Source organism: Urocampus carinirostris, chromosome 4, assembly GCF_059441175.1.
Source record: "Urocampus carinirostris isolate Australia breed hairy pipefish chromosome 4, RoL_Ucar_1.0, whole genome shotgun sequence".
In the NCBI taxonomy this organism is placed as follows: domain Eukaryota; kingdom Metazoa; phylum Chordata; class Actinopteri; order Syngnathiformes; family Syngnathidae; genus Urocampus; species Urocampus carinirostris.
In genome coordinates, this window is record NC_142352.1 from 34,613,236 (window position 1) to 34,632,693 (window position 19,458).

Sequence of the window (19,458 nt, forward strand, 5' to 3'; positions counted from 1 at the left end):
GATCCACCAATCATGGGTTCTACGATATAATTGTAATACAGTATGCAATATGAAGCCGTATAAAAATATGCGTATTCCGCACTTGAGTATAAATCAATTTGATCAAATTTTAATAACTTATGTAACGATGCAGCAGCAGTAAAATTATCGCCCAAGCGATGCTACCCTTCGGGTACAGAAAAAACAATCTGTAGAAGAAATCATTACTTTTCCACAATCCTAGTACATCGTAGATATTACATACGCAAACATATCTTTTAAGTTAGATTTTTTTTCATGTATAAGTTAACCAGCAAACAGCCAACCTTTGAAAAAGATACTCCATATAACAGGTTTAAGATTAGAGTTTGTTCGGAATAAAACCCATTTTATTCTTATGTCCTAATGTCTTTCATATTATTTATTTTTTACGTTTCAATCGTTTTTGAAACTTTTAGTATCAATGAAATGCAATTTCAAGGGACATTGTGAATATCTGAACACTACATGTCGCTGTAGTGTGTAGTGTAACTGTTGCAAAGCACAAAGAAGAATACAAACTTTGGAGACTCGAAATGACCAACCCGTAAAATTTTTCCTTCAATTTTTTTCCCACCTTTTCAAAAGGTTTACCTGTCACAGCGAGATGGCGGACAATCATGTCAGCTCCCCTTAGGTCAGCCTTATGTTATGTAAAACAAAAGTTCTTACAGACGAGTCTTTAACAAAAAAACACGTTCAATTGATAGTTCGTTTTTGTTTTGTTTATTTAAACAAATTGAGTCTTTGTTTCCACTAACAAGCAATAAATAATGCACAATGTCCCTTTAAGTAAAAAAAAAAAAAAAGAATACAGTAATCCCTCGGTTATCGCGGTTAATGGGGACCAAAACCACCCACGAAAAGTGAAAATCCGCGAAGTAGCGACGCCCCTTCAAAAATGCTTGAAAAAAAAAACAATTTTTTTCTTTTTAAATAATTTTATTTTATTATTATTATTTTTTGACCGGCGAAGTTCTAAACCCGTGAACGTAGAACCACGAAGTAGCGAGGTCCCACTGTAGTGATAAAAGTTAATTTCATTTTTCTTTCCAATCTATACATACCGGTAATATTTCCCCTACCCGTTGTAAGTGATTTGACAAAAAGAACAAAGTGGCTGGGTAAGGGCCCGGTCACACAGCCTTTCACGGGCGTATCGAGGCTGAATCACGGCAAGAAATTTCTGCCCATGAAGCAGACGCCGTTGGACGCTTTGAGATCGCGATACAGACGAGACACAGCCGTGCTTTACTCGCGGCAAGAAATTCACACGCGGTTGGCCACACGAAAAAGTTTTGCGCTGCTCAAAACTTTAGACCATGGGTAACCGCGGGCGTCACACGTAGTATACACGAGGTAATAACGCGGTACAGACGCGGAACGACGTGCTACGGCCGCGGCCAGGGCGTGGTTACACGCGGGTAGGACGTGAAATTTTAGCGGGTAATCGCGGGTGGAGCACGGTCATAGAACGTTTGTTCTGCGCCTGTATCGCGGCGTTATCACGTGAATTAGCGTGTGTAATGCGTGTGACGGTCAAACGCCTTTCTCCGCGTATATACAGCGCGATTTGCCGAGCACACGTCAGTTGTGCTCAAGACGTCAAGGGGTGAACATGGATCCCCGTCACCGTAGTGACCTCATCTTAATCCATTTTTATTTCTTGACATTTATTTTCATTTCATAACAAGATAATAAAATAAGAATGAAAAACTATTACAATAATAACATATTGGCTTCTTCTTTGGTGCCATAGCTTGAAATCTTGATCTTCACGGGACTGTGTCTTGAGCGGTTATGATTTCTACAGCCCGGCTCAGCAGCTTTTATACCCGTGGTCCACACGCGGAAAGGACGTGGAACTGACGCGATGAGGAAGCGGAACAGTCGCCGGCGTCTGTTTTGCGGGCATACCGCGGATAAACAGCGGGTTAGCCAATTATGCGCATTTTCTACCGCGGGCAACCACGGGCAAAAAAAAATCGCAAAATTTTACCCGCGATACAGACGTAAACGGCTGTGTGACCGGGCCCTAAAACGCGGATAATTTACAGCTGATGCTTGCGTCCAATTGTATTCAGTAACCCTTTCATACACCTTATTCATTCACTTTTTCAAGCACTTTTTACTGACTTTCAAAGACAATTTTCAGCACTATTAAAATAAGGAAACCTGTTTGAATCATGTATTTCACAAAGCCACAAATATATCGATGCATATGCGATTTTGAATCTTGCGTGTTGCATTTTTCAAGACATGAATTTTAGGACTTGAATACATCGCGAATATGTACCTTATATTTTGAGTTGCAGGAAGTTCTTCCCATTACAATTTAACACAGGGAAACACCACCTTTTTTTGGATGCCCCATAATGAATCTTTGCACTAATACCCATTTCATAGGTTTAGGTCGGTCAGGCATGTCCAAAGTCTGATCCGTGGGCTAGTTAAGGCCCATTATCTCACCCATTTGCGACATGGCAACTGTAAATTAAAAAGGAAACTTGACTGTGAGGGCCGCCGCTTCCGGGGCAAGAGGAAATTGGAATATTTTTTCACTGAAATCCAAAACAACTGCGTCTGCCTAATTTACCAAGAGACTGTGGCTGTTTCGGGCAGCACGGCGGCGCAGTGGTTAGCGCGTGTGCGGCACAGTTCTAAGGTCTTGGGAACCTCCTGAGTGGGTTCAAATCCAGCTACCGGACTTATTGTGCGGAGTTTGTATGTTCTCCGGGCACTCCGGTTTCCTCCCACATTCCAAAGACACGCATTTCAGGTGGTTTGGCCGGTCCAAATTGTCCCTAGGTGTGACTGAGCGAGTGAGTTGTCTGTCCCCGTGTGCCCTGCGATTGGCTGGCAACCAGTTCAGGGTGTCCCCTGCCCACTGCCCGGAGATGGTTGGGATGGGCTCCAGCCCCCCCGCGACCCTAATAAGGATAAGCGGTACAGCTGATGAGATGAGATGAGACTGTGGCTGTTTCAAAGATTATAAATTCAATAGGCACTGTCAGACAAAACATGCTGGCTACAAAAAGCTAAGTTGAAATTAGTTATGTGAAAAGATGAAACAACTGGAAGCTATTTTATCGGCACAGCAGTGCTTTTTTACGAGCTCTTGCGGGTAAAATGAAAATGCCACAAAGGTGGGCTACAAGGTCGTGACGCTGATTGCCAAGCACTGGGGGGTGGGGGGGGGCTGACACTGTTCCGCCACCAGTCGGACAAACACTTTCAAACCGCTAGCTATGCTACAGCTTTAGCATCCATGAGCACTTCCGCTAACAATGCAAGTGACCTCTTCCGGCAATCAAAGGAGACTCTCGAAAGTCACAGTAGATGCATAGAAGTTGCGTTAAGTAGGAAATGTGAACAACCTCACAAAAACGTCAGATTTTCACCCAAAAATCTTGACTCGAGCAAGGCTTGAGTCTTTGACCTCCAAGTTTGGGGGGCAGACGCCCAGCCTTAAAGCCACCAAGCTGGTCTAAGAGAAAGGGCACACTGCACGATAGGGCCGCACAATGAAAAAAAATATGAGACTATAATGTGCGCATTATGGTTGTGAAAATATGGTATGTTAAATATCTATTTTGTAAATACATAATGGCACAGGTCAAACTGCCTCCTTTGACTCCCTCTTACAATGCTCTAACCTGTGGTGGGCACATTTCTTTAAATAAGTAATTACGTATAATGACTCACTACTTCTTCCAAAAAATAATTGAGTTAGTAATTTAATTTCTCTATAATAAAAGTAAAAACTTATCAGGGACAGTAACTATTTTCATTACTTTGAAAATAAGTTGTTGTCAGTCAAAGGATTTGAAGTTTTTCGAGCAGTATTTGAGTTGGTTTTATAGAGAACAACTGACAGGTGTTTTAGAACCCAATTATATTTATTGCACCTGACCAGCAATATTCTACACTTGTGTTATGATTGCTGATCGAGAGCACCTGGCGCCAACAGCCCTGAGAGCTGATAGGCTGATGAACTCCTTTTAAACCCCCAGCTTTCAAGAGATCCCTGTCAGATCGCTATGCGAACCGTTGCTCCCAGCTCGGTAAGCTCTTACGTCAGACTCTGTTCCTGCCCTGCTTTTCTCTTCCTGATCCTCGTTGCCAACCTGTTTCCGGACCTGACTCTGTCCCGTTCTGCCTGCCTGTTATCCAATCTGCTTTGCCCTGTTACCTGCCTGCCTCCTGTTGCCGCCCTCGTTTCCGAACTTGACACCGCCCTTGCTCTCCAGTCCCGGCTAGCGACTTGTAATTCCCGCCTGTCTTCGACTTTCCTCGCTAGACACGGAAGTGCCACTTCTGCATCTCCTGCTCCTCTTGTCCGTCAACCATTGGATTGTGGAAGCAAGCCCTGCTCTCCCTCTTTATTAATAAACTGAGAAAACAAGCGCTATTGGGTCCTGTGTCCGTTTCTGGTCTGTGACAACTTGAAGTGAAATATAGTAAAATAACAATCAGCAGTAAACTATCCAACGTGAGTTTAATAAATTAAAAGTAACTCTCACAACCTGAGAACAGTGGTCAAGTAGACATAACCTACCGAAGTTGAAGTATTTTGTTCACAATAAAATTCAATTGTAAAACAAAATAAAGTGAGATTCACTCTATAGAATACATCATAATCTCAATTCAGAATACTGCTCAAGTAAACATATGCTATCGTACTTTGAGTAATTTAACACAACAAAAGTATAATTCAGCAATATTGCAGTGTAAAATAAATAAATAGAACTCCTATAACCTGGGGTTTTGGGGTTTTTAAGGGTTATTGTTCTATCTTCGTTATTCATTATCCATTATCCGTTATCGGTCAGTTCATAATACGCTACAAAGCCTAGGAGCCGGGACACTTACTCTTAGCCAAAAGGCCAAGCTAAGGTCCTAGCCCTAAAGCCTTGCGAATGCACCGTTCCCGGAGGTACTGCAATACCAGGCCGATGCGTGGAGTGGACAGAGCAAGCTCTTATTCCATCTCCGAAATGCAAAAATCAAAGATCATGGCAAGAGGTACGGCCAAAAGGCCAAGCTAAAGCCATTCCGTTGCACTTGCCATGTCGAACGGCCAAGCTAAGTACTTAGCTTTTATGCCTTGAGACAACTGGTCAGGTAAAAATAGGCAACTGCAGTTCAAATGTTTTCCCCTTCTCTCTATCTATGATAGCTGACAAAACTCAGTGAGGAGAGAGCAGCGGTTTTGAAACATTTAGTGTTTGGATGAATGAACCATTGAGAAAGAATCCTACACTGGTTTCCCCAAATGAGATGTTAATTACTGTAGCTTTATAGCGTTATTCGTGAATTGACGGTTCAACATTCTCCATTGTGTGACGACATCACGCACGCATGCATTGGTCTGAATTATTGTAGATAGCTGCCGTGTAAGGTTGGATGAGAGCTGTGTTTACGTTCGCATGTTGTTGGTAAATAAATATGCTAAAAGACTCACCGAGGATGTCCTGCTTATCTTCTTTACGCACAAGAAGAGACAAATTAACATCCCGCTTTTGACCATCAGTGACGGAAAAAAAATTACGGTAGTTAGATTACCCAGATTACAAAATAACGCTGTTGTATAACGGCATTATTCCCAACGCTGGTGCCGACCAGATCACTTCTTATTTCATATCCGATTCCACTTCGATTATCGTGTGTGCTTTTCTCACAGAGACTCCCCAACCATTTTAAAAATAAGATCCTTTAAGCTCAAAATTACTCTGGCCATGGTCACACATTGAGGAAAAGAAAGTGCCTGTTACGGTTTTGTCTGACTCTAGGCTTGATGTCATTTATGGTTTACAAATAACTTGGATTTACTCTTCATAAAAATAACTAAAGGCAGAAGTCCAGTTCCAGTCTTCATCCACACTTTCATTCACATTTCCAATGTCACTTGACAGCTTTTATGCACTTTTCTCATGGCTAAAGCCAAACGTATAAAACAAGAGGAGGCTTGGGGGGGTTGTGCAGAATGTGGCCAAAATTGTACACAGCTTGTTTGCAAGTCAGCCATAAATTGAGGCTATTTGTTAGATCTTTGCCAATACAGCATCAAGAAAAACGCACATATGGAGACGAGCAGAGTAGGGCTGCAACGATCAGTCGACATTGTCCACAATAATCGATAATACAAGGAGTCGATGATGGAATTCATCGTCGCGGTCACCCTGGTAGGGGATTACCTCATGTGCAGTTCCTTCTCAAAGTTTCTTCATTTTCCTCATCTTGATGTTTTTTTAGTTTTTCCCTGCCCTTATGTAGGTTTTAGATCAGGGGATGGTGTAATAATAGTCTGTAGTTTGCAATAATCTGTGGTCTGTGCAGCCCTTTGAGACTCCTTGTGATTAAGGGTGTCACAAATAAACATAACTTGACTGGACTTCACTAACCACCCAGCCGCCAAGCAGCCACAGTATGTTTACTAAAATATATATTTTTCATTGTATACATCTTTTTTCTGTGTTTATTATCCTTTTACTCATAATGAAATCAACTTGATGCTAAATTTAAGGAAATAATGAGTAATTATCTGATTTTCCCCAAAAATTGTTTTTGTCATCGTCAGTGTTGTTACTTTAAAAAAGTCATTAGTTATACTTACTCACTGCTTCTTCCAAAAAGTAACTGAGTTAGAAACTGAATTATTCTATAGTAAAACAAACTAGTTATCAGAAAAAGTAACTATTTTAATTACTTTGAAGAAAACTTGTTGCATGTCAAAGAATTAGAACTTTTTTAGCAGTATTTGAGTCATTAACCAGTTCAGGGTGTACCCTGCCCACTGCCCGAAGATATGTGGGATGGGCTCCAGCTGTGACTTGTACAGACTGTGCTTTTATTTATGATCTTTTTTTTCCCCTTCTTCCCGATGCCTGTGTTCAACCCAATAAACCCCATTAATAAAATAAGTATATCTTTTTATGTAATATTTATAATAATAATTAGAATATATTAACATTTTTACTTTTTTAGACATGCATTTTCTTAGGAGTTGTATACACACACATATATATATATATATATATATATATATATATATATATATATATATATATATATACAGTAATCCCTCGGTTATCGCGGTTAATGGGGACCAAAACCACCCGCGAAAAGTGAAAATCCGCGAAGTAGCAACGCCCCTTAAAAAAAACAAAAAAAAACATTTATTTTTTAAAATTATTGTATTTTATTAGTATTTTTTTTAGACCCGCGAAGCTCTAAACCCTCGAACGTTGAACCGCGAAGTAGCAAGGTCCCACTGTGTGTGTATATATATATATATATATATATATATATATATATATATATATATATATATATATATATATATATATATATATATATATATATATATATATATACATGATCTACCGGAACTGAGCATTGTTGATCACACTGACTCCAATAATTCAAGATTAGATGACTTCGATTCTGACCACAAATTTCTATAAACTAGCTCAGACAATTGCAAATATTATACTGGAAATGAATGTAATACTTTTGTTAACTCTAAAGGGAAATTCTCAATAATACACTTTAACAGTAGAAGCATGTACACAGATTTTGATGACATCACTGAATGCTTACGCCAATTTGAGAACCCGTTTAGTGTCATTGCAGTTTCTGAAACGTGGTTCAGTGAGGAAAGGGTTGTTAATTTTAAATTAAATGACTATAATTTGAACTATGTAAATAGAACAAACAAAATAGGAGGAGGAGTAGCTATATATGTGCACAAAAGATTCAAATCGAAAATAATACAAAACATGTCATTTGTCATTGACGATTTACTTGAATGTATTACAATAGAAATTTTAAATGAAAAAAGGAAAAATATTATAGTCAGTTGTGTATATAGATCACCGGGCTCAAATCTGGAAACCTTCACAAACTGGGCTAAAAAAACATATTCACCAATAGGCGCCAAGACACTATTCATTTGTGGAGATTTCAACATCGATCTAATGAATCCAAACAAACATAAAAACATTGATGACTACATTAATATAATGTACAGTATGAGTTTGTACCCAACTATATTAAGGCCTAGTAGATTCACTTCACACAGTGCAACACTCATTGACAATATATTTACAAATAATATGGAATTTACAAACGTCAGCGGATTACTGATTTGTGATATTTCTGATCACCTACCAGTATTTACAGTGTATGATGAAAAGGTTACTAGACAAGAATCAACTAAGGATTATGTTAACAAACGAGTTAGAACTGAAGAGACTATTATATCACTCTATGATGACTTAGTTAAACAAAACTGGAATGCCATATATGGTACAGATGATGTGGATCGTGCGTTTGACATATTTTTGGAGATATTCACCAACAAGTATAACAAAAATTGCCCAATGAGACAAACTAATATTAAGAATACATCTGTAAACCATCCATGGATAACTAAGGGTTTATATAATGCTTGTAAGAAAAAAAACACCTTATATAGAAAATGTATTAAACTAAGAATTGAGGAAGCCGAATCCCGATATAAAACATATAAAAACAAATTGACAGGAATATTAAGAGCAAGCAAGAAATTATACTTTACCAATTTATTACATCATAACAAAAGTAATATCAAAGGTATTTGGGATATATTAAATAGTATAATAAGTAATGCATATCCAAACTATTTTATTGATAAGAACAGTGAAAATTATAATTTAAATCAAGTTGTGGAGAATTTCAATAGTTATTTTGTAAATGTTGGACCAGAGCTCGCTGCAAATATCCCAGAGTGCAGTGGTAAACAATTTGAGTCACTGATAAAAATTAACTCCAAGACCATGTTTTTATCTGGGGTTACAGAATCAGAAATCTTAGACGTGGTTAACAACTGTAAAAACAAAACGTCTATGGATTGTTTTGACATCAATATGGTACTAGTTAAGCAAATTATAAATAGCATTGTGAAACCAGTGACCCACATCTGTAATCTATCATTTCTAACAGGCAAATTTCCAAATCAAATGAAAATAGCAAAAGTTATACCAATATACAAAAATAGAAACAAGCACACTTTTAACTAAAGACCGGTATCTCTGCTTCCTCAGTTCTCTAAAATATTAGAGAGACTTTAAAATAATAGACTAGAACAATTTGTAGATAAACATAAACTGATTAATGAAAGTCAATATGGCTTTAGAGCAAACAAATCAGCAAAAATGGCAATTATTGATGCAGTAGAAGAAATCACCCATAGTATAGAAAAGAAGAGATACGCAGTCGGGGTATTTATTGACTTAAAAAAAGCATTTGATACCATTAATCATAATATACTATTAAAAAAACTGGAAAGACACTCAGGGGAGTGTCCTTGCAATGGATTCAAAGTTATTTGACGGGAGGAAGCAATATGTAAAAATGGGAGAGTTGTCATCTGAATACTGACATCTGTTGTGGAGTACCACAGGGTTCTATCCTGGGATCCATGGTTATTTAATTTATATATTAACGATATTTTTAATGTTTCAAAACTATTGAAAATAGTAATATTTGCAGACGACGCTAACATTTTCTATTCAAATGATAACTATATTTATTTGGTAACTTGTTTTAATGGTGAACTAATTAACCTAAAAGTATGGATAGATATAAATATTATCTTTAAATTTAAATAAAACCAAAGATATATTTTTTGGTAATCGTAAGGCAAATCAAGATTTAGAAGTAAAAATGGATGGTGCTGCAATATACATTGTATCAGAAATTACGTTTTTAGGGGTCATAATAGACAATAAATTAAGTTGGAAAACACGCATCAGACACATACAAACTAAGGTATCTAAAAGCATTTCAATAATTAATAAAGCAAAATTTCTTTTAAATTATAATGCATTGTATTTATTATATTGTTCTCTAGTTCTGCCATATTTAACATATTGTGCAGAAGTCTGGGGCAATAATTACAAAAGTTCACTACAGCCCTTTTTTATCCTTCAAAAACGTGCAATAAGAACCATACACAGGGTAGGATATCGGGATCATACCAATAATTTATTTATGCAGTACAAATTATTAAAATTGGATGATTTAATAAAACTTTTCACTTCACAACTGTTATTTAAGGTCAACAAAAACATAGTGCCAGAAAACATACAAAAATTATTCACTGGGAAAGAGGGAAATTATAACTTGAGGGGCTGTAGTAAATTAAAAATCCCAAAGGTGAGAACAACCAGGAAATGTATGTGTGTGTCTGTGTGTGGAGTCAAACTTTGGAATAATTTACAAGATGAGATCAAACAATGTCCAACTATCCATGTGTTCAAGTTTAAATACAAAAAAGCATTACTGGCGAAATACAGGGATGAAGAAAATGGGATATGAGGGAGATTGGAAATACTGCGTTTAAAACTATGGTTAACTTGTTGATATTGTTGCTATTATTATATCAGAACTGTTATTATAAATATTATGTTTATTTTTATTGTTGTTATTATCATTGGTGCCGCAGTGACATTTGGTAACTAGGCGCATTATGACGTTGAGGGATGGGTACTAGTGTATAAAATCTGTGATTATTGTTATTATTATAATTATTGATATCTGACCTATGTAATAAGTATATCCATGAGATTTTGTTATATTAGACATAAGAGGAAAGGAGAATTTGTAAAATGTATTTAATAGGGAAGATAAAGGGGTAGGAAAAATAAGCATCTGCTTCTGACTACCCCTTTTCGAACATGTTATGAGACATTATTTTGTTGTTGACTCATTGTTTTTGTCCTGTTTTTATTTTAATGTTCGAAATAAAAGTTTTCATTCATTCATACATGATTAAAAATAAAACCCAGCACAACAAAGCCACAATTAAAATCAACATTACAAACAAGTTACAACTTCCACTTGAACAATCTGGCCCCTTTTTTTTTTTTTTTTTTTCCCCCAGAAATGAGCGGCACTCCAAAATCAGGAGCAGTACCCAGCTGTCAATAACTGACCCCCCCCAAACCCCCACAAATCAGTGCATCAAGTGGTTTTAAAGATACAAGTGAGAGAAACGGCGAGCGCATGGCATCAAGACTGTTCTTGAGTGCTTTTCTCACAATTGTGACTGGACCTTAAAAAGTAGCCTTTACTTTGTGGCTCCACCTCTGCATGATGCGGAGAGTTAAAAGGCTGTCATCTGGCCTTCGGAGCACTTCAAACGGCCCTAAGCAGTGTGAGTTCCAACCAAAGTGACAGATACACACCGGGGGGGGTCAATGACTTGAATGTGTGTGTGTATATGAGCGACTCGGTACATGCGTTTTGTTGCAAAGGTGCATGGCTGCACGTGTACTTCCGTCTTGTTCTATGGGTGTTTACGCGCATGTGTGTCAGGTTGGAGAAGGCCTATTAAAAAGCTGCCTGAGGAGAAGGCTTTCAGCAGGGAATCTATGGGGGGGCAGAGAGGACGGCAGGGCCATTGTGTGTCGCGGTCCCATCCTGAGAGCTGGAATTAAAGTCTTTCTCCTCTACTCAGCTGGAAGATTCTGTACCACCACCGACCCCATGTTCAATTAGAGCGACCCTAGAGAAGGAGGACCGAGACTCAAGTGCTCTACAGGGATGACTGATGAGCAAAGTTAGGAATAACACAGTTTTAAATAATACTGTTTGGAAACTGCATTAATTTTTCAGTAATGGGGTAATCCAACTCAATATTTTTTCTGCCGTGACCGTTTCTGATGGTCAAAAGCGGTGCATTACTTTGTCTAGTAGAAATCAGCATAGATAAGCATAGATTCACCAACAACACGCAATCGTGAACATAGCTCTCATCCAACCTAACATGGCAGCCATCTATGATAAAACGAAACAGTGCGTGTGTGTGATGACAGCACAAAATGGAGATTGTCTTACCGTAATATCACGAGTAAGAGCACAACTAAATTCACAATACTTAATATCTTATTTGTGGAAACTAGAGTAGGATTCTTTCTCAGTGATTTCTGTGTTTTTAAACTCAATTGTTCCAAAACTGTGGGATCGATGAAAAAGAGAGGGGGAGAATACAGGGGAGGGAGTGGATAGTCACTTTATACCGTTTTACTGTTGACTTGCAGTTGCAGATTATACTGGACCAGTTGTCTCCGGTTGTGAGTGTTTGATTTTATTTATTTTACATTGCAGTGTTAAACGCACCGTGTTATGTTGAACTGTTTACTTGTGTTGTGTGAAAATATTTGAAGTAGCAGTAGTCTGACAAGAGATTATAATTCATTTTTCCAAAGTGAAACTCACTTGACACTGTTTTACAATTAATTTTTGTTTCGAACAAATTACTTGAAGTACAGTAGACTATGTCTACTTGACCAGTTGTCTCAGGTTGTGAGAGTTACATTTAGTTTACTAAACTCACTTTATGTAGTTTATTGCTGATTGTAATTTTATTATATTGTTTACTGTTTATTTTTTTATTTTGCCCTTGAAGTGTAGGACAAATATTTTTTGGGCGAGGTGCAATGAATATTCTATTCAACTTATTCAAATACTGCTCAAAAAATTCCAAATTCTTTGACGTACAACAACTTTTTTTTTTAAGTAACGAAAATAGTTATATCCCCTGGTAACTAGTTACTTCTACTATATAGTAACCCAGTTACCAACTAGATCAATTTGGAAAGATAATTAATAATTAATTGCTGTTTTAAAGTAACGTGACCAACACTGCTGATGAGACATGGATCTTCAAATACCAACACAGAACAAGGATTTGCATTTGAATGAATGGTCTTTATTGTCAATATACAAAATGCAACAAAATTGGAGGGCTTCTCCTTTCTGTGAAAGAATAGGTTCAAACTGCAGGAAAATAATTTTTGTATCCAATCTGTTAAAGGACATTGCGTGTGACGTCACGTGTCCTCTTTTACGCATTCAAGACACTTTTGTTGCATTCACACACGAGATGAACTCACATACAAGTCACATTAAGTTGGAAATGTGAACGCTCTCACAAAAACATCAGATTTCCACAAAAAGGATTGAAGCTGACCACCTAAAATGCCTAGAAAAAGCAACATTATAAAGGAAATAAAGAAATGGTGTACATCAACCTGAGGAAGTGGGGAAGTCTTTAAATGTATTTTCTTATGTAATCTCGAGAACTTGCAAACAAACACTTAGCCGAGACACTCCGTATGCATTTTGTTATGGGCTTCAAACCACTCGGAGGTTTCCTTAAGACATTCACTTCCGGCGCCGTCACGAATGGCAGCCACTCCAGCAGCTCCCGTGTTATTTTCGCTACTTTTGTGATTTATTTATTTATTTTTGCTTTCTTTATCAGTGCCTTGCAACACTTGGATTACTTTCTATCCTATGGATATGGGTTTCAACTCGCAAAAATACGTATATTCAAGAAACCTACTCCTCGACCTGAAGAAATCTCGAGCCGGCACGGTCCCCCTTTTACCTAACGAGGTGAGGCGACCCTACCGGGGTTGCAGAGCCGGTGCTAAGGTAAAGGCTAAGCGGCGAAGTGGCGATATAAGCCCACGGTACCGTCCATAATCATGGGGAATGTCAAATCCCTACCGAATAAGATCAACGAACTGGCTGTGCTTGTGAAAGACATCAAAGCATACAGGGAGTGCAGCTTGCTTTGCTTTACGGAAACGTGGCTTACGTCTAGCATCACGGACGCTAACATCGCACTAAACGGCTTCTGCGCTGTTCGGGCTGACAGAGGGACAAAAGTCAGTGGGAAGCGCAAAGGAGGGGGACTGGCTATCTACGTGAACACGAGGTGGTGTAACCCCGGGCATGTAAAAACAAAGCTTTCTATCTGCTGCCGTGATGTCGAACTTTTGGCTGAAGGTCTTCGTCCCTATTACATGCCCAGAGAGTTCGGACACGCCATTGCTGTCATTGTTTACATCCCACCGCGCGCTGATGCGGAAGTAGCGTGTGACGTCATCCACTCCGCGGTGGCAAAACTTCAAACACAACACCCGGAGGCTGCAATGTTAATCTCTGGGGACTTCAACCGCGTGACTCTTGATAAGACACTGCCCTCTTTCGTCCAGTATGTGAACTGCAAGACCAGGGGAAATAGGACTATTGACTTTCTGTATGCGAATATCAAAAATGCATACAGTGCTAAACCACTGCCTGCCCTTGGAAAAGGAGACCACAACCTCATTCTGCTTAAACCACAGTACAAACCAAAAGTGAGGAGGCTACCAACAACCACACGCTCTTTTAGGAAATGGTCCACCGAGGCAGAGCAGGCTCTGAGAGACTGCTTTGGATGTACGGACTGGGATGTCCTGCTAGGGTCAAGCAGTGGGGACATTGAGGAGATGGCAAACTGCACTACTGACTACATTAAGTTCTGCATGGACAACGTTGTTCCTATAAAGACTGTACGCTGCTATGCCAACAACAAGCCCTGGATCACGAGCGACATCAAGTGCCTTCTGAACCAAAAGAAGAGGGCCTTTAAAAATGGTGATCATCAGGAGCTAAAACGAGTACAGAAGGAGCTCAAAGTCCAGCTCCGGAAAGGGAAGGAGCAGTACAGGAGGAAGTTGGAGAAAAAGCTGCAGAACAACAACATAAAGGAGGTGTGGGAAGGGATGAAAACAATTACTGGCTGCAGCACCAATCAGGGTGTGGCTGTGGATATAGATGTGGGGCGAGTCAACCAGTTGAACAACTTTTTCAACAGGTTTGACCACTCCGCCTCAGCCTCACCCCTGAGTAATGCAGCTGTCCTTCCCCCTCCCCCTCTGGACACTAGCATGGAAGACATCCCCCCACTAAAAATAACTTCAGCCCAGGTGTGTGGAGAGCTGAGAAGGCTACGAACCAGCAAGGCAGCTGGTCCGGATGGAGTATCCCCCCGACTGCTGAAAGCAAGTCAAGTCAAGTCAAATTTATTTATATAGCCCTTAATCACAAAAATGTCTCAAAGGACTGCACAGGATTACAGTTACAAAATTACACAATTACCTGATCTTAAACTAGCAAACCAGCATGCGGGCAAGGAAAAACTCAAAAAAAGCCTGTGCGTCTGAGCTGGGAGACCCTCTACAGCGCATCTTCAACCTGAGCCTTGAACAGGGGAGGGTCCCTCAGCTGTGGAAAACATCCTGCATCATCCCAGTCCCAAAGAAATCAAGACCTGAGGAACTCAACGACTTCAGGCCGGTCGCCCTGACATCACATGTGATGAAGACCATGGAGCGGCTGCTGCTGCACCACCTGAGGCTACAGGTCCGTCACGCCATCGACCCACTGCAATTTGCTTACCAGGAGAAGGTGGGAGTGGAGGATGCTATAGTATACATGTTACACCGATCCCTCTCTCACCTGGATAGGGTGAAGGGGGCTGTGAGGATTACATTTTTGGACTTCTCCAGTGCCTTCAATACCATACAGCCTCTGCTACTGAGTAGGAAACTGACAGAGATGGGAGTTAGCTCACACCTTGTAGAATGGATTACTGACTACCTGACAGGCAGACCCCAGTATGTGAAACAGGGGGGCTGTACATCGGACACTGTGGTTAGCAGCACAGGATCTCCGCAGGGGACCGTTCTCTCTCCGTTCCTATTCACTCTATATACATCGGACTTTAAGTACAACTCTGAGTCCTGCCATGTGCAAAAGTTTGCCGACGACACTGCGATCGTGGGATGTATCAGAAACGGGCAGGAGGAGGAGTACAGGAAATTGATTCAGGACTTTGTCCGATGGAGCGACGCAAACCACCTGCACCTAAACACCACCAAGACCAGAGAGATGGTGGTGGACTTCAGGAGAACCAGAACTCACCCGGTTCCTGTAACCATCAAGGGAGAATGTGTAGAATTTGTCCAGACCTACAAATACCTGGGTGTGCAGCTGGACAACAAACTGGACTGGACTGCCAACACAGAAGCTCTATGTAGGAAAGGGCAAAGCCGACTTTACTTCCTCAGAAGGCTGGCCTCCTTCAACATCTGCAAAAAGCTCCTGAAAATATTCTATGAGACAGTAGTGGCAAGCGCCCTCTTCTATGCGGCAGCGTGTTGGGGAGGCAGCGTCAAGAAGAAGGATGCCTCTCGTCTCAATAAACTGGCTAGGAAAGCGAGCTCTGTTGTGGGCAAAGAGCTGGACAGCCTAACAACAGTAGCTGAGAGACGAGCACTGAAAAAGCTGAGGTCAATCATGGACAATCCATCGCATCCACTACACAGCATTATCTCCAGACAGAAGAGCAGTTTCAGCGACAGACTGCTGTCACTGTCTTGTACTACGGACAGACTGAAGAGATCTTTTCTTCCTCATGCCATGAGGCTCTTTAACTCCACCCGGCAGAGTAAAGGCCCACATTAAACCACACCACCTACATTGGATATTACCGAATCTTACTGCAATATGTATTCTGTGAAGCACTATTTAGTTACTCTATATAACACGCTACAGTGGGCATTTGCACGTCACACTGGGTATTTGTATATTGTATTCTTTTGGCTTTATTATTGTACTGTTCTCAGCTCAGGGATGCTGCTGGAAATGTGAATTTCCCTTCGGGGATGAATAAAGTATCTATCTATCTATCTATCTATCTATCTATCTATCTATCTATCTATCTATCTATCTATCTATCTATCTATCTATCTACTGTCCAATCCTTTTTTTCCAGACATGGTATAAAACAAAAATAATTTTACAAATAAAAAACCTAAATTCAGAACACGTTCACCGTAAATTCTGTGCTACTTGCTTACCCCATTGATTTCCATAATTCCGCCACTCTGTCCATCTTTTAGTCCAGACTCAAAACCCGCATTTTCAGACCTGGATACTCATCATAAATCGCCGAACACACCCATCTGAATTTACTGTCTGTTAATACTGTTTTTTAATTGATATTACTGTATGTATTCTGTGCACAGCTACCTTGGGCAACCAGTTCAGGGCGTCCCATGCACACTGCCCGAAGACAGCTGGGATGGTCTACAGCACGCCCCCGACCCTACTATGGATAAGCGGTGCAGATAATGGATGAATGGATGTTTTTTGTCCTCATCGTCACTGTAATGAAAAAAATACAATGATGACAAACTACAAGGACAAAATACAATTTGCACATAATACAATGCCAAACTACAAGGACAAAGTACAATAAGATACAGACGATCCCCTACTTACGACCATTCCACTTACGCAAAACGGTAGATATGAACATTTTTCTCGCGATGTCGAAAAATAAGTTAGATTTTGTATTGTGTGGACCTTTTTCCAAGTACAGGACATTACTGTAATGCTTCTTTTCGCTTCTACCAGCGTGTGGTTGGGCTGTGAGAGGTCACCCAGCATCCACCCCTAAGAAAAAATCTGGCTTCTACTTCCTAGTTCGTTTGTAATAGGTGTACTGTATCTTCAGCGCGCTAAGAACTTTGACATTTTTATTGTTTAATATCTCGTGCATCCATTCAATATGGTTGGTGTAAAGTGTAAAGAAGAGGCGAGCTGTTTCTTTTGAAACAAAAGTGGAATAAGAAAGCTTGATGCAGTTGAGAAGATGGTGAAATGCTTTTTTTCGGCCACATTTTACCACGGAGGAGGACCTCTTGAAGCGCATCTTCCAAAAGTAAGTTGAACTTTATTTATCTTTATAGAGCATATTATTTTATGAAATGTTTATTTTTAAGTACAAAACAATACAGGTTACTAATACAAGCCTTAAAAATACTAAACATACAAAAAAAGCACAGAAGCAACTTACAAACAAATTCAACTTACGAACAATCGTCCGGAACCTCGTTTGTAAGTAGGGCAGCGTCTATTATTTGTGTACACATTTATTTCTACTTATGGCAGGATTGGTCATCCATTCGAAAGAGAACCAAGTATGTTGAAATTTGTGAACTGTCTTTAACAAGTAGCGGAGTAATGCACCACGTCGTAACTATGTTTGAGTTACAGATTTGTATTTACAACTCTTACCGAGAAAAGTTGCAGTAATGCGTTACGCCCACATATAGAATAATTCTTGGGGTAAAGTCGTCCATATCTCACTATGTAAACAAGCAAACGTGCTCCAAAGGGAACTGAAATCAGACAAATAAGGAATGATTTGAAAAATGAAAATAAAATAAAGGGAAAAAATATGTGACAGGAAGCTTTGTTCCACGGTCCCTGCCTAACAGTATAATGATAATACATGGCCTGCTGGGATCTGAACTTAACAGATCCGTGACTACTTTTGCAGAAAACGCTCGAAAGCAGAGCGAGTTCCTTTCTTCCTGTTGTGCTGCAAGATCTTTGCAATCTTGCATTCTGTGCCGCTCCTCCGTGATCAAGCTGCTGTCACGAGCGGCGCTTTCGCCGCTGATTAAGTTGAACTCACCGTGCAGGAACGGCGAGGCGCCGTTGTGTTCAGGGCCAGTAAATTACTTTTACCTGCAAAGGAGGGACAAGAGAAGGAGAGAAATGTGCCTGTGTGGGTGTTCATCAGCGTGCGGTCGGACCGAGATCCTATCACTTTCTTCCAAGCTCATGATGGGGATTACTATTGCTCTGATAGCTCATGGAAGCATCCGTTTAGAAGTGAGGAAGTTAAATGATTTGTTGAGAATCACGTTGCTGAATTGTTTCTCCACGAATAAGTGGTTGTGCATGGACAAATATGCCAAACGTTCCCTGGAAAGAAATGTTCCTTTGCTCGATTCATGAGACACCATGGGCTAGGAGATTTACTTTAAAAATGTGATCCGATACAGTTCCTGGTTACCTGTTGAAAAATGTAATCAGTAACGTAATCCGAATACTATCACATTGCAGTAATTTAACTTAATTACTCTCAATCACTTTTGGATTTCTCCAATACCAAATATAAATGTAATTACAAAATTTTGTTTATTAAAGGGGCAGTGTGTAATATTTAGGGCCCCCTAGTGGTACCAAAAAAAACTCTCATCCAATGTCCCTAATCCCTAATTCAAATTATTTGGACACTTGGCAAAAATACATGAACTATCATACAAATGTTTTTATAAATACTGTACCCATTTGTATTTTAAAAAATTAAAGGTCGATAAATTTGTATTTCTTTTACACCGTTGTTCACCCACTTAAATCGTTGACAAGTTTGTGCAGCATCCTGCTGCCGCCATGCATCACTAGCCCTTGCTCGTACCTGAAAACACACTGCCATCAAGTGGTCAAATATCACACTTTGAGGCTTTAACATAAATTGACGATGTAGTAGGAAAAATAGGAAACAAACATCGTATTTTTGTGGTCCGAAAAATACGATTTAAATTTGAACCACATAGTATAATTTATTAAGCAAAAAAAAACATTTCTCTTTCACATGGGAGACAAGACATGCTCTGTTTGAATTCACATTAAGAACCCAATTTTGATTCGAACACACAAAATGTTCACTTTCTAAATGTCCAACAAACTCTGGGATGTTTT

The 19,458-nt window shown here is 39.6% G+C and overlaps 1 pseudogene; it reads right to left on the reverse strand.

Annotated features, from left to right (window-relative positions):
- Positions 1-4,932: 4,932 nt before the first annotated feature.
- On the reverse strand, positions 4,933-5,066 carry LOC148367408 (U2 spliceosomal RNA; annotated as a pseudogene).
- Between the last annotated feature and the right edge of the window lie 14,392 nt (positions 5,067-19,458).